General features: G+C 41.0%; 1 protein-coding gene across 3 annotated transcripts in view; it reads right to left on the bottom strand.

Moving 5' to 3' along the window:
* LOC126765668 (uncharacterized) overlaps nucleotides 1–11,639 on the bottom strand; it is a 528,704-nt gene that overhangs the window by 466,126 nt on the left and 50,939 nt on the right. The window lies entirely within an intron of this gene.

The raw sequence follows: 11,639 nt of genomic DNA, 5'->3' as shown, positions 1-11,639 counted from the left end.
AAATATACATTTAAATAACATTTGAGCGTTTCTGTAATATTTCTTGAACTGTTCGCTTAGTCGGGCCTTTTTAAATCTGAACGAGTATAAGTAAGTAAAATCTCCAGATAACATTTATGTATAAATTTTCAAACTCAATTAAATGGAGATTTCTCTATCTTTATTTACAAGCATATGTATATCCTATATCAGAGCCGCTCAAAATAATTCATGCCTATACTCCGAGCACATGCAGTCGAAACATGTACGCTATGACGCTAATTCTGCCAGTGTCAAAAATACACTCGAAATACAGGAATTCAGTTTCTAATAAGCATATAGAGGACTTAATGAGAATCAAAACTTACGATCTTGAAGTAGTTAAAAAAAATTAACAAACGTATTTGCTGTTTTTGTTGTTATTATTGTTGTTCTCAATAGCTTTTTTAATCAAAAACCATAATTTTTTATTTTTTTCTAAATTTTTAATAACAAAATAAACAAATAGCACGATTTCACTCAGTGTACTAAGCAAGCGCGCGCACACAATCATATGCTAGCAGATATCAAATGTGTGATTGTATTCGTTGGTAAATAAATTGCGCATTATTTTGAGCGGCTCTGTCCCATATTATATACTTATTTATACTCTCGCAACAAAGGAGAGTATTATAGTTTTGTTCACATAACGGTTGTTTGTAAGTCCTAAAACTAAAAGCGTCAGATATAGGGTTATATACAAAAGTTATAAGGGTGACGAGTAGAGTTGAAATCCGGATGTCTGTCTGTCCGTCCGTCCGTCCGTCCGTGCAAGCTGTAACTTGAGTAAAAATTGAGATATCATGATGAAACTTGGTACACGTATTTCTTGGCTGCATAAGAAAGTTAAGTTCTAAGATGGTCAAAATCGGCCCACTGCCACGCCCACAAAATGGCGAAAACCGTAACCCTATAAAGTGTCATAACTAAGCCATAAATAAAGATATTAAAGTGAAATTTGGCACAAAGGATCGCATTAGGGAGGGGATATTTGGAAGTAATTTTTTTATAAAAGTGGGCGTGGCCCCGCCCCCTACTAAATATCTAAGAAACTACTATGGCTATATCAACAAAACTCTATAGAGTAGTTTCCTTCAGGCATTTCCATATACAGTTCAAAAATGGATGAAATCGGATATTAACCACGCCCACCTCCCATACAAAGGTTATGTTGAAAATCACTAAAAGTGCGTTAACCGACTAACAAAAAACGTCAGAAACACTAAATTTTACGGAAGAAATGGCAGAAGGAAGCTGCACCCAGGCTTTTTTTTAAAAATTGAAAATGGGGGTGGCGTCGCCCACTTATGGACCAAAAACCATATCTCAGGAACTACTTCACCGATTTCGATGAAATTCGGTATATAATATTTTCTTAACACCCTGATGACATGTACGAAATATCGGTGAAATCGGTTTACAACCACGCCTTCTTCCGATATAACGCCATTTTGAATTCCATCTGATGCCTTCTCTGTATAACATATACATTAGGAACCAATGATGATAGCGGAATAAAACTTTACACAAATACGGTATTTGAAAAATATGTAAATGACGGATAATGAAATCTCGATTATCACTTTATCGTGCGAGAGTATAAAATGTTCGGTGACACCGAACTCAGCCCTTCCTTACTGGTTTTTACATAATTTATTTATATATCATTTATTAAGCTAAATCGTCTAAAATTGGATGTAGTATTTAAGTTAGGTTAATCTGGTAGGGCAGTAAGCCACGAATGACCAAGTTTGATTCTTTGCGATGCCATATGGAGTTCACTTGCTAACTCCAAGGATTAGTCATCGTTTAGGATGCCTGTACTTGAGGTGAATTTTAATAGACTCTGAGGCCTCACTGTCGATATCTCCTAAAGTGTCTAATATTGGGTAGTCTTTTTGTATTTTGTTAATAGATGTCGTCGCAGTCGTATATCCCCAATGCTACCAATCACATTGTGTCATACCATATAGTGTTAAAAAGGTGAGATTTTAATTAAAGTCGAGGAAGTTGAAAAAATTGACACCTGTTCAAAAATTAGAAAAAATAATGAAGAAATTCGCTATATTTAGAATTTTTGTATAAAAAAGGGACGAATGCCACGCAAGCCACCTATGAAATTTTTGAAGTTTACGGAGACAATCCTGTAACAGTTCGTGCAGCACAACAATGGTTCGCTCGCTTTCGTTCTGAAAATTTCGAAATTTCGATTTACACAGAAGTAAGTTTTACATGCTCTGTCCCAGTTTCGTTATCCGAAGTTTTGTTCCATTACATAGCTTAGCAGCATCTAGATTTCGCATAAGCGTTACTGGTACATAGAGGATGGAGTCATATGTAGAAGTTCACGCAAGTGAGGAAAGTTCTCTGATCGCCATTCACTTGGGAGTGGCCAGAAACGACTCTTTTACACATGACTCAAGCAGCTCACTACTTCCGGTCTTTGACTAAGTATCCTCTGGGTAGCCTAATAACATCCGTTCGAAGGCGAGCTAAAGTGAAAAGGCGAAACATCCCCTGCATAGGGTTGTGCGCTGGGTTTGGGACCCGCCACGTAAAAAGCCTACCCCAATGAAAAATGACAAACAGCCTCGGATGAGAAACCCCTCTTTTGATGACGACCAAGGCAAACGAAATAAGGACTACGAATTGAGGGCATGCACCTGGAATGTCCGGTCCCTTAATTGGGAAGGTGCCGCTGCCCAGCTGGTTGATGTCCTCGTAAAAATAAAGGCTGACATCACCGCCGTCCAAGAAATGCGATGGACGGGACAAGAACAGAGACGAGTAGGTCCTTGTGACATTTACTACAGTGGCCATATAAAGGAGCGCACGTTTGGTGTAGGATTCGTGGTAGGAGAGAGACTCCGTCACCGAGTACTATCATTCAATCCGGTGAATGAACGTCTAGCCACAATCCGCATCAAAGCGAGGTTCTTCAACATATCGCTGATTTGCGCCCACAACCCGACGGAAGAGAAGGACGATGTGACCAAATATGCCTTTTATGAGTGCTTGGAGCGCACTTATGAGGGATGCCCCCGCCACGATGTCAAAATCGTGCTTGGCGACTTTAACGCCAGGGTGGGCAAAGAAGGTATATTTGGCACTACGGTCGGTAAATTCAGCCTCCACGAGGAAACATCCCCATATGGCTGATTGACTTCGCCGGGGCCCGAAATATGGTTATCTGTAGTACTAGATTCCAGCATAAGAAGATTCATCAAGCTACCTGGCTGCCTCCGGATCGAAAAACTACCAACCAGATCGATCATGTTGTGATAGACGGAAGACACGTCTCCAGTGTTTTAGATGTGCGTGCGCTCCGAGGTCCTAACATCGACTCGGACCACTATCTTGTTGCAGCTAAGATTCGCACCCGCCTCTGTGCAGCAAAAAACGCACGCCAGCAAACATAAAGAAGGTTCGACGTCGAGAAGCTGCAATCACAACAGACAGCCGAACGATTTTCTACTCGGCTTGCACTCCTGCTCTCTGAGAGCACTCGTCAACAACTCGGAATACGGGAACTGTGGGACGGCATTTCAAATTCCTTACGTACAGCTGCAACCGAAGCCATTGGTTTTCGGAAAGTGCAAAAGAACAACTGTTACGACGAGGAGTGCCGTGTCGCAGCGGAGAGAAAACAGGCTGCCTACCTCGCAACGTTACGATCGACCACAACACGTGCGGGATGGGATAGATACCGAGAGTTGAAGAGGGAAGCGAGACGCATTTGCAGACGGAAGAAGAAAGAGGATGAAATGCGTGAGCACGAAGAGCTTGATAAGCTGGCCGACAGGGGTAATGCTCGAAAATTCTACGAAAAAATGCGGCGGCTTACAGAAGGTTTCACGACCGGAGCATACTCTTATAGAACCCCCAAAGGTGATCTAATCACTGATGCCAAGAGCATACTTAAATTATGAAGGGAACACTTCTCCAGCCTGCTGAATGGCAGTGAACGCACAACAGCAGGAGAAGGAGAACTCGATTCCTCAATCGATGACGATGGAGCAGACGTTCCATTACCCGACCATAAAGAAGTTCGAACAGCAATTGCCCGCCTGAAGAACAACAAAGCGGCAGGGGCCGACGGATAGCCGGCCGAGCTATTCAAACACGGCGGCGAAGAACTGATAGGGAGCATGCATCAGCTTCTTTGTAAAATATGGTCGGACGAAAGCATGCCCAACGATTGGAATTTAAGTGTGCTATGCCCAATCCATAAAAAAGGAGACCCCACAATCTGCGCCAGCTACCGTGAGATTAGCCTCCTCAACATCGCATATAAAGTTCTATCGAGCGTATTGTGTGAAAGATTAAAGCCCACCGTCAACAAACTGGTTGAACCTTATTAGTGTGGCTTCAGACCTGGAAAATCAACAACCGACCAGATATTCACCATGCGCCAAATCTTGGAAAAGACCCGTGGAAGGAGAATCGACACACACCACCTCTTCGTCGATTTCAAACAGCACGAAAAGGAGCTGCCTTTGTGCCGCGATGTCTGAATTTGGTATCCCCGCAAAACTAATACGGCTGTGTAAACTGACGTTGAGCAACACGAAAAGCTCCGTCAGGATCGGGAAGGACCTCTCCGAGCCGTTCGATACCAAACGAGGTTTCAGACAAGGCGACTCCCTATCGTGCAACTTTTTCAACCTGCTTCTGGAGAAAATAGTTCGAGCTGCAGAACTAAACAGAGAAGGTACCATCTTCTATAAGAGTGTACAGCTGCTGGCGTATACTGATGATATTGATATCATCGGCCTTAACACCCGCGCCGTTAGATCTTCTTTCTCTAGACTGGACAAGGAAGCAAAACAAATGGGTCTAGCAGTGAACGGGGGCAAGACGAAATATCTCCTGTCATCAAACAAACAGTCGTGGCGCTCGCGACTTGGCACTCACGTCACTGTTGACAGTCATAACTTTGAAGTTGTAGATAATTTCGTCTATCTTGGAACCAGCGTAAACACCACCAACAATGTCAGCCTAGAAATCCAACGCAGGATAAATCTTGCCAACAGGTGCTGCTTCGGACTGAGTAGGCAATTGAGAAGCAAAGTTCTCTCTCGACAAACAAAAACCAAACTCTAAGTCACTCATAATTCCCGTCCTGCTATATGGTGCCGAGTCTTGGACGATGTCAACAACGGATGAGTCGACGTCGCGAGTTTTCGAGAGAAAAGTTCTGCGAAAGATTGATGGTCCTTTGCGGGTCGGCCACGGCGAATATCGCATTCGATGGAACGATGAGCTGTACGAGATATACGACGACATCGACATAGCTCAGCGAATTAAAAGACAGCGGCTTCGCTGGCTAGGTCATGTTGTCCGGATGGATGAAAACACTCCAGCTCTGCAAGTATTCGACGCAGTACCCGCCGGGGGAAGCAGAGGAAGAAGAAGTTACTGGTACATTTAGTTTCAATTGAAGTTTATGTGACGGTACACCCGATAGTTCAAGTGAATTTAAAAACTCCACAGGATGTCAAGTACTTACTTTCGTATCTATGTATAATTGTATCCATTGGCAAATATTCCTTCATTTCTCCTTGAACCTCTTTTAAAGTGTCAGTATTGATCCTATTAACAATTTAATTTCTTGGTGCTAATATTGCTCTTACACACAACCACTGATCACTACACAAATTTTGTTGCAATTCCGGAAAAACATTAGCAATGAGATCCACATCACTTTCTACTAAATTACAAAATTCTCTTGCCAGTAATATGTAGCCTTCAGCGTAAACATCTAAACAACCATCACCAATTTTCAACAACATTTCTGCGTAAAGTCCTGAATTTCTTGAAATTCGTTTTCGGGCGGAGTTTTTCAACTGTCGACCATAAGCTTGATTATTTAATGCACGCTTGAATTTCATGTGCTGGTGTCCCCCTCTGAATCACTGGGGATCACTGGGGATCACTGGGTTTGACGGAAGTCACTTAGAAATTTCTTTGACTCATCTGTAACATTTAATAATAAAGTTTTCAAAGGCTCTTTTGGTTCACCAAGGAATGGAAGTGAAACTTTACCACCGGAACAGCACATTCCAGCAGTTTCATCTTTCCATTTAAAAGCCTCGCAGTACTGACATTTTTTATTCATTGAGTCAATAACAATCAATGGATGATTATGATATTCAATTGAAGGATCATATTGAAACCCAGTACTATTAAACACAGCCCAATCATTACGCATGAAATTTCGGCGGTGCGTGGTCTGCATGTCTGCATTATGAATTCTTCTCGCCTGCGATTGTTCTGGTATTTCTATTTCTCTTCTAGTTGTCTGCAGTGCAGCTTGTCTTTCTAAACGAACTCGTGCCTGAAGAGGCGTTTCAGCTGTTCTCAAAACTCTTTGTCGCTCTGCGAAATTTCATTTTTAAAGCAGAGTAAGAATTAACATCAGCGAGTAAGATCTTAAATAATAAAGTGACAGCTAACCACAAAAATTACGGACTACCTCAAAAATTTGAATAGTTATTCTCCTCATGTTAATGTTACCGTACACCATTCTTGGCAATCTCGTCGACTATTGCATTGTTCTTGATGCCTTTGTAGCTTGGCACCCAGTAGAAATGAAGTTGCTTACTTCAAACAACACTTTCCACTGCTGTCCTGCTTCCCAAGACACCTCTGGTCGATATGCGGTACGAGGTTACTGCCTTGATTGTTACTTGGCCGTCCATGTAGATGTTGACTCTGAATTGCCTGCAGGTGCATTAAAGACCAGCTCCGCGGCATTTGCAATAACAAAGACCTCAGCTTGAAATTCACTTCAAAGGGTTCGGCAACTTAAAAGGTTGCCTTATGGGCCGCCACAACCGTCAGATCATCTGTGGAAAGTCTGTAATCAATATAGGAAAATAGACTTTTCTTCACCAATATCGCTGATCTTATCCAGTCAATTACGCTCGGGGTGTATGTCGGACAGCTTTGTGACTTCCGCCCAGCGACCACATTACTCGACGCAATCCATTGTTGTTGTACTAAGGCCACATCGCAGCCGCCCTTCTCTAAATTGAGAAGAAGCTCGGCAGAGACGATCTTACTTTTGTGGAGGTTCACTTGGAGTACCCTCAGCTCTTGGTTTTGGACCACCAGGCTTCTGAATGAGTTTTTCCTGCTCCTCAACCTTCTGTACGACAAGTTAAGTAGCCATGATCTCTTCTATTCCGAGATCCTTTCCTTCTCCACCCATCTTCAGAGTGTTTTTATTGCCGTCCGCGTAGTGGTGCACCTGGAGGCGAAGGAACATGCCTCCTATACCCCACGCCATCTTCCTAAACACCTTCCAGTTGCTAGTTGGCACGTAGTAGCCGCAGAGCATGTTTGGGCAGCGTTGGAATACTGCTGCGGTCTACTACCTCCAGCTTCGCACCTTCTCACAGATTTGAAAGCGTCTTGGCATCGGGTCGTCGTTGCGTTTTAAAATTTTGACACCGACAAGCTATCCTGCTTCATCAATGACATGAGTGCGCTCAATTCAGCGTCCATTCTCGTGAAGAGGGCTTCCAATAGCTTCATTCCCACTTTTTTCCACCACTGCTGTGACATTTGTCCAAGCGGCATCTACACTTTGAATTCCGAATTTTATAGCTCTTAGAGTTGATCTGCCGGGTCTAAACACATGTTGCCAAATGGAAAGTCCTTAAGCAATGTGCATTCCGCTTCGAGTCTGGGTTTAAGTAGCCTTTTATACAGCTTTCTCGCTGTGTCAATCATGCATAGTGGACGATATGCTGATAGCAAGTTGGGGTCTCATTTTCCCTTATTGATTAGCACCAGCGGCTTTTTCCAGGATTCAGGGAATATTCCGGCTTTGAAGCAAGCGTTGTACATGCTGCCCGTCCTGCCAGTGGCCAGTTGCAGCTCTTCGAGGGTAACCTTATCCTCTCCTATCTTTGCAGTCCCAGGTTATGTGCTCTGGTCCAAAGCAGCTAAAGCACCTTTTGGGGTTTTCTTTCAGTTGCAGCCTGTAGTTAACACAGCCAATTTTGATGCGTGCCCGTCAGTCTTATTCTAATCGAGCGTTAGATATGACCTTACCTGCTCTCTTGTGTTAGGTGCTGCTATTCTTATCGTCGAACCTTTCATAGGGTCCTGTAGTGCTTTTTTACAGATCCTGCAATTTCTTATTTTATTGTAAGGGAGTCGAGGCCTTTAATCTTTAAAGCAGCGTTTGACTAAAGATCACACAGTTACCGATTTCTGAAGGGTGGTCTTGAGTGCCTCGCAGAAACTGGCTTTTATGGACTGTCCTTTCTCCAGCTCTAATGGTAGGGTCCCGCCCCTTGTTTTGAGGATCCCTTTGATCTTAACCTCTGCTTCTCTAGATTTTACTTTGCTACGGAGATTCTTAAAGACCTCGGCGTAGCTATTCCCTTCTGCTGGCTTTATGATCACCGCCTCCGATTGTCGTTTGGGCTATTATTTGCTATCTGATTTGCAGCTATACTCTTCCTTTGTTGTCTCTCTTTTGCGATTTTGGGTGCTTCCCCCACCGTTCCTTCGTTTGGGCGGTCTTCCTTGCTTTTTTAGGCAAGATTATTTGCCACTGGCCATATTTTTAATTTAGTGGTCGGCCTGTTTCTCGAGGCTCCACAGGGCTTATAGCGCGCCGCTTCGACATTATTGGCTCTTTGGTCGTGATTCGTCTGCTTAGATGTCCCCGTATTTTCTCATTTTCTATAATAAGCCAGTTTCTGCGGTAACTCTTGTATACGTTAAAAGTAAAAAAAATTCATGTAAGAAGAATTTGAAAAATTTTTTACCTCAAAAACAGAAAGGAAAAATAAAAAAAATAACAACACAGAGCTAATGCGGGAGAACACTAATTTTCATATGCATGCATACTTAATATATGGGTTATACTGATTGTTGCTCCTGAACCAGTCAGTTTATTTTTAGGACGAACCCGTCAGATATATTTAATATCACAACAAAAAATGCCATTGACATTTTCGTCGTCAAGGCATTGCGCATACTTTACTAGATTATGTACGAAGGAGGCAAATGCATTCATAACAAACCAAACGCGACATCTAACATAAAAATATATCAGAATAACTGGAGTGTTGATAAAAAGTTCTATTATAATTTGATATTCAGAAACCTTTTCGAAGCTTTGCACAAAGCAGTGAAATATTTAAACGGAAACGGTGAAGTATATGCGTACAATTTCAAACTGTTCCTTCCTAAAAAATAATAAAATTGCGAAATACTGGGAACGATAAAATAGAACTGCAACCAACTACACACTGCAATGGATCATAATTGCCTCAGTTATCAGTCGATGTATATTATACCATGTGCATCTGAAAACGATGCCATAACCTTGCCAGCCGACTTTTTTATCTTTCCACGCTTGAGAACTGGTTCATAATATGTAGTCCACTAGGCTGACTTTCGATAGGACTCGGTTGATTTCCCTGGTGAAAAGAAATGCTTTTTGATTCATTTTTTTGCTTCACCTTCTCATTAACAAATAGTTATAATCTAACTAATATAATTCATATAGATGGTATTAGTAGTACTATCAACCATATGTATCAGCCACAGTAAAGCGTGGACGTTAGTATAGATATAAAAAAAAGAAATAAAGTTTTTTTTTTTAAATGGAGAATGGCGTTAGCAATTTTACTGTTGAAGAAATAGCTTGACTGATAGCGATAAACGACAAACTTAAGCCTGAAATAACTCAGCTAAATAACCAGATAAAAAACCTAACGGGGCATCTCGACAGGCAAAAATGTATTGTATCGAGTGATTTTTTAAGAGCTTGATAACTTTTTTAAAAAAAAACGCATAAAATTTGCAAAATCTCATCGGTTCTTTATTTGAAACGTTAGATTGGTTCATGACATTTACTTTTTGAAGATAATTTCATTTAAATGTTGACCGCGGCTGCGTCTTAGGAGGTCCATTCGGAAAGTCCAATTTTGGGCAACTTTTTCGAGCATTTCGGCCGGAATAGCCCGAATTTCTTCGGAAATGTTGTCTTCCAAAGCTGGAATAGTTGCTGGCTTATTTCTGTAGACTTTAGACTTGACGTAGCTACGTAAATAAGCAAAATTGCCGCATTTGGGGTGAAGAGCAACCAGAAGCCGTTCAAGAACTGCCCATGCATCCCGAAAAATGCACTGTTTGGTGTGGTTTGTACGCTGGTGAAATCATTGGACCGTATTTTTCAAAGATGCTGTTGGACGCAACGTTACGGTGAATGGCGATCGCTATCATTCGATGCTAACAAACTTTTTGTTGCCAAAAATGGAAGAACTGAACTTGGTTGACATGTGGTTTCAACAAGATGGCGCTACATGCCACACAGCTCGCGATTCTATGGCCATTTTGAGGGAAAACTTCGGAGAACAATTCATCTCAAGAAATGGACCCGTAAGTTGGCCACCAAGATCATGCGATTTAACGCCTTTAGACTATTTTTGTGGGGCTACGTCAAGTCTAAAGTCTACAGAAATAAGCCAGCAACTATTCCAGCTTTGGAAGACAACATTTCCGAAGAAATTCGGGCTATTCCGGCCGAAATGCTCGAAAAAGTTGCCCAAAATTGGACTTTCCGAATGGACCACCTAAGACGCAGCCGCGGTCAACATTTAAATGAAATTATCTTCAAAAAGTAAATGTCATGAACCAATCTAACGTTTCAAATAAAGAACCGATGAGATTTTGCAAATTTTATGCGTTTTTTTTTAAAAAAAGTTATCAAGCTCTTAAAAAATCACCCGATATATTAACTGTATTGCTGTGCGTATTGCCTGTGGAGACTCCATATTGCTTATGGAATACTAATTAGTATGCCATATGTTGAAAGCAATGAACTGTCACTTCAGCAGTTTGACAGATCAGTTTTCATTTCTATGAAAATTTCGAAGAGGCAACACAACCCATTTACACATACATACATATACCGACGGTAGTTTCATTTTGGTAATATTAAATTTAGTAGAGCGAGTATTTAGGCGGTTGTATTAAATTATATAAATAAAGTATTAATATTTAGTTTAATATTGTTAATTTGCGGAAAAATTATACAAAATTGATTGGCGAATGAGCGTAGTCTTAAATTTAATAATCTTATACAAGTATAAATCAAAATATCATTGCTCATATTAAATTTATTATTTTAATTGGTATATAAAATTTATGCTACAATTATTATATAGTAGTCCGAAAATATGAATTCTTACTTTTTCCAAAAATACATTCGTAGAATTTTTCTTTTTTTTCACATACATTATTTTTCATCCACATAAAAATTTAAACAGTTCAAGAGCTCAAATCATGCGCTACCTCAGCTCGAACCTTTTCGCAAATGATTATGATATGACAAGAAATGCCCACATACAGACTTGACAACGAAAATTGCAATAGATTGGACAGTTAGTATACTTCATTGTATAAACCTACAAGTAACAAATCCTATAATTTTCACCCATAAAAACGCAGGTGAAAGCTAAGAGAATGACAGAAATTACAATAAGAATGCAATAGAATGAGGGAAGACTCAGGGCAAAATCCCAGGCAGTTAGTTAGGGTTTCCTAAATATTCTACTACTAAAACGGCCTAATGCCTCAGAAAAGGCACGAGT

This window comes from Bactrocera neohumeralis, unplaced genomic scaffold (assembly GCF_024586455.1).
Source record: "Bactrocera neohumeralis isolate Rockhampton unplaced genomic scaffold, APGP_CSIRO_Bneo_wtdbg2-racon-allhic-juicebox.fasta_v2 cluster11, whole genome shotgun sequence".
In the NCBI taxonomy this organism is placed as follows: Eukaryota; Metazoa; Arthropoda; class Insecta; order Diptera; family Tephritidae; genus Bactrocera; species Bactrocera neohumeralis.
The sequence above is the reverse complement of the archived record's forward strand: the minus strand, read 5'-3'. Positions and strand labels throughout refer to the sequence as shown.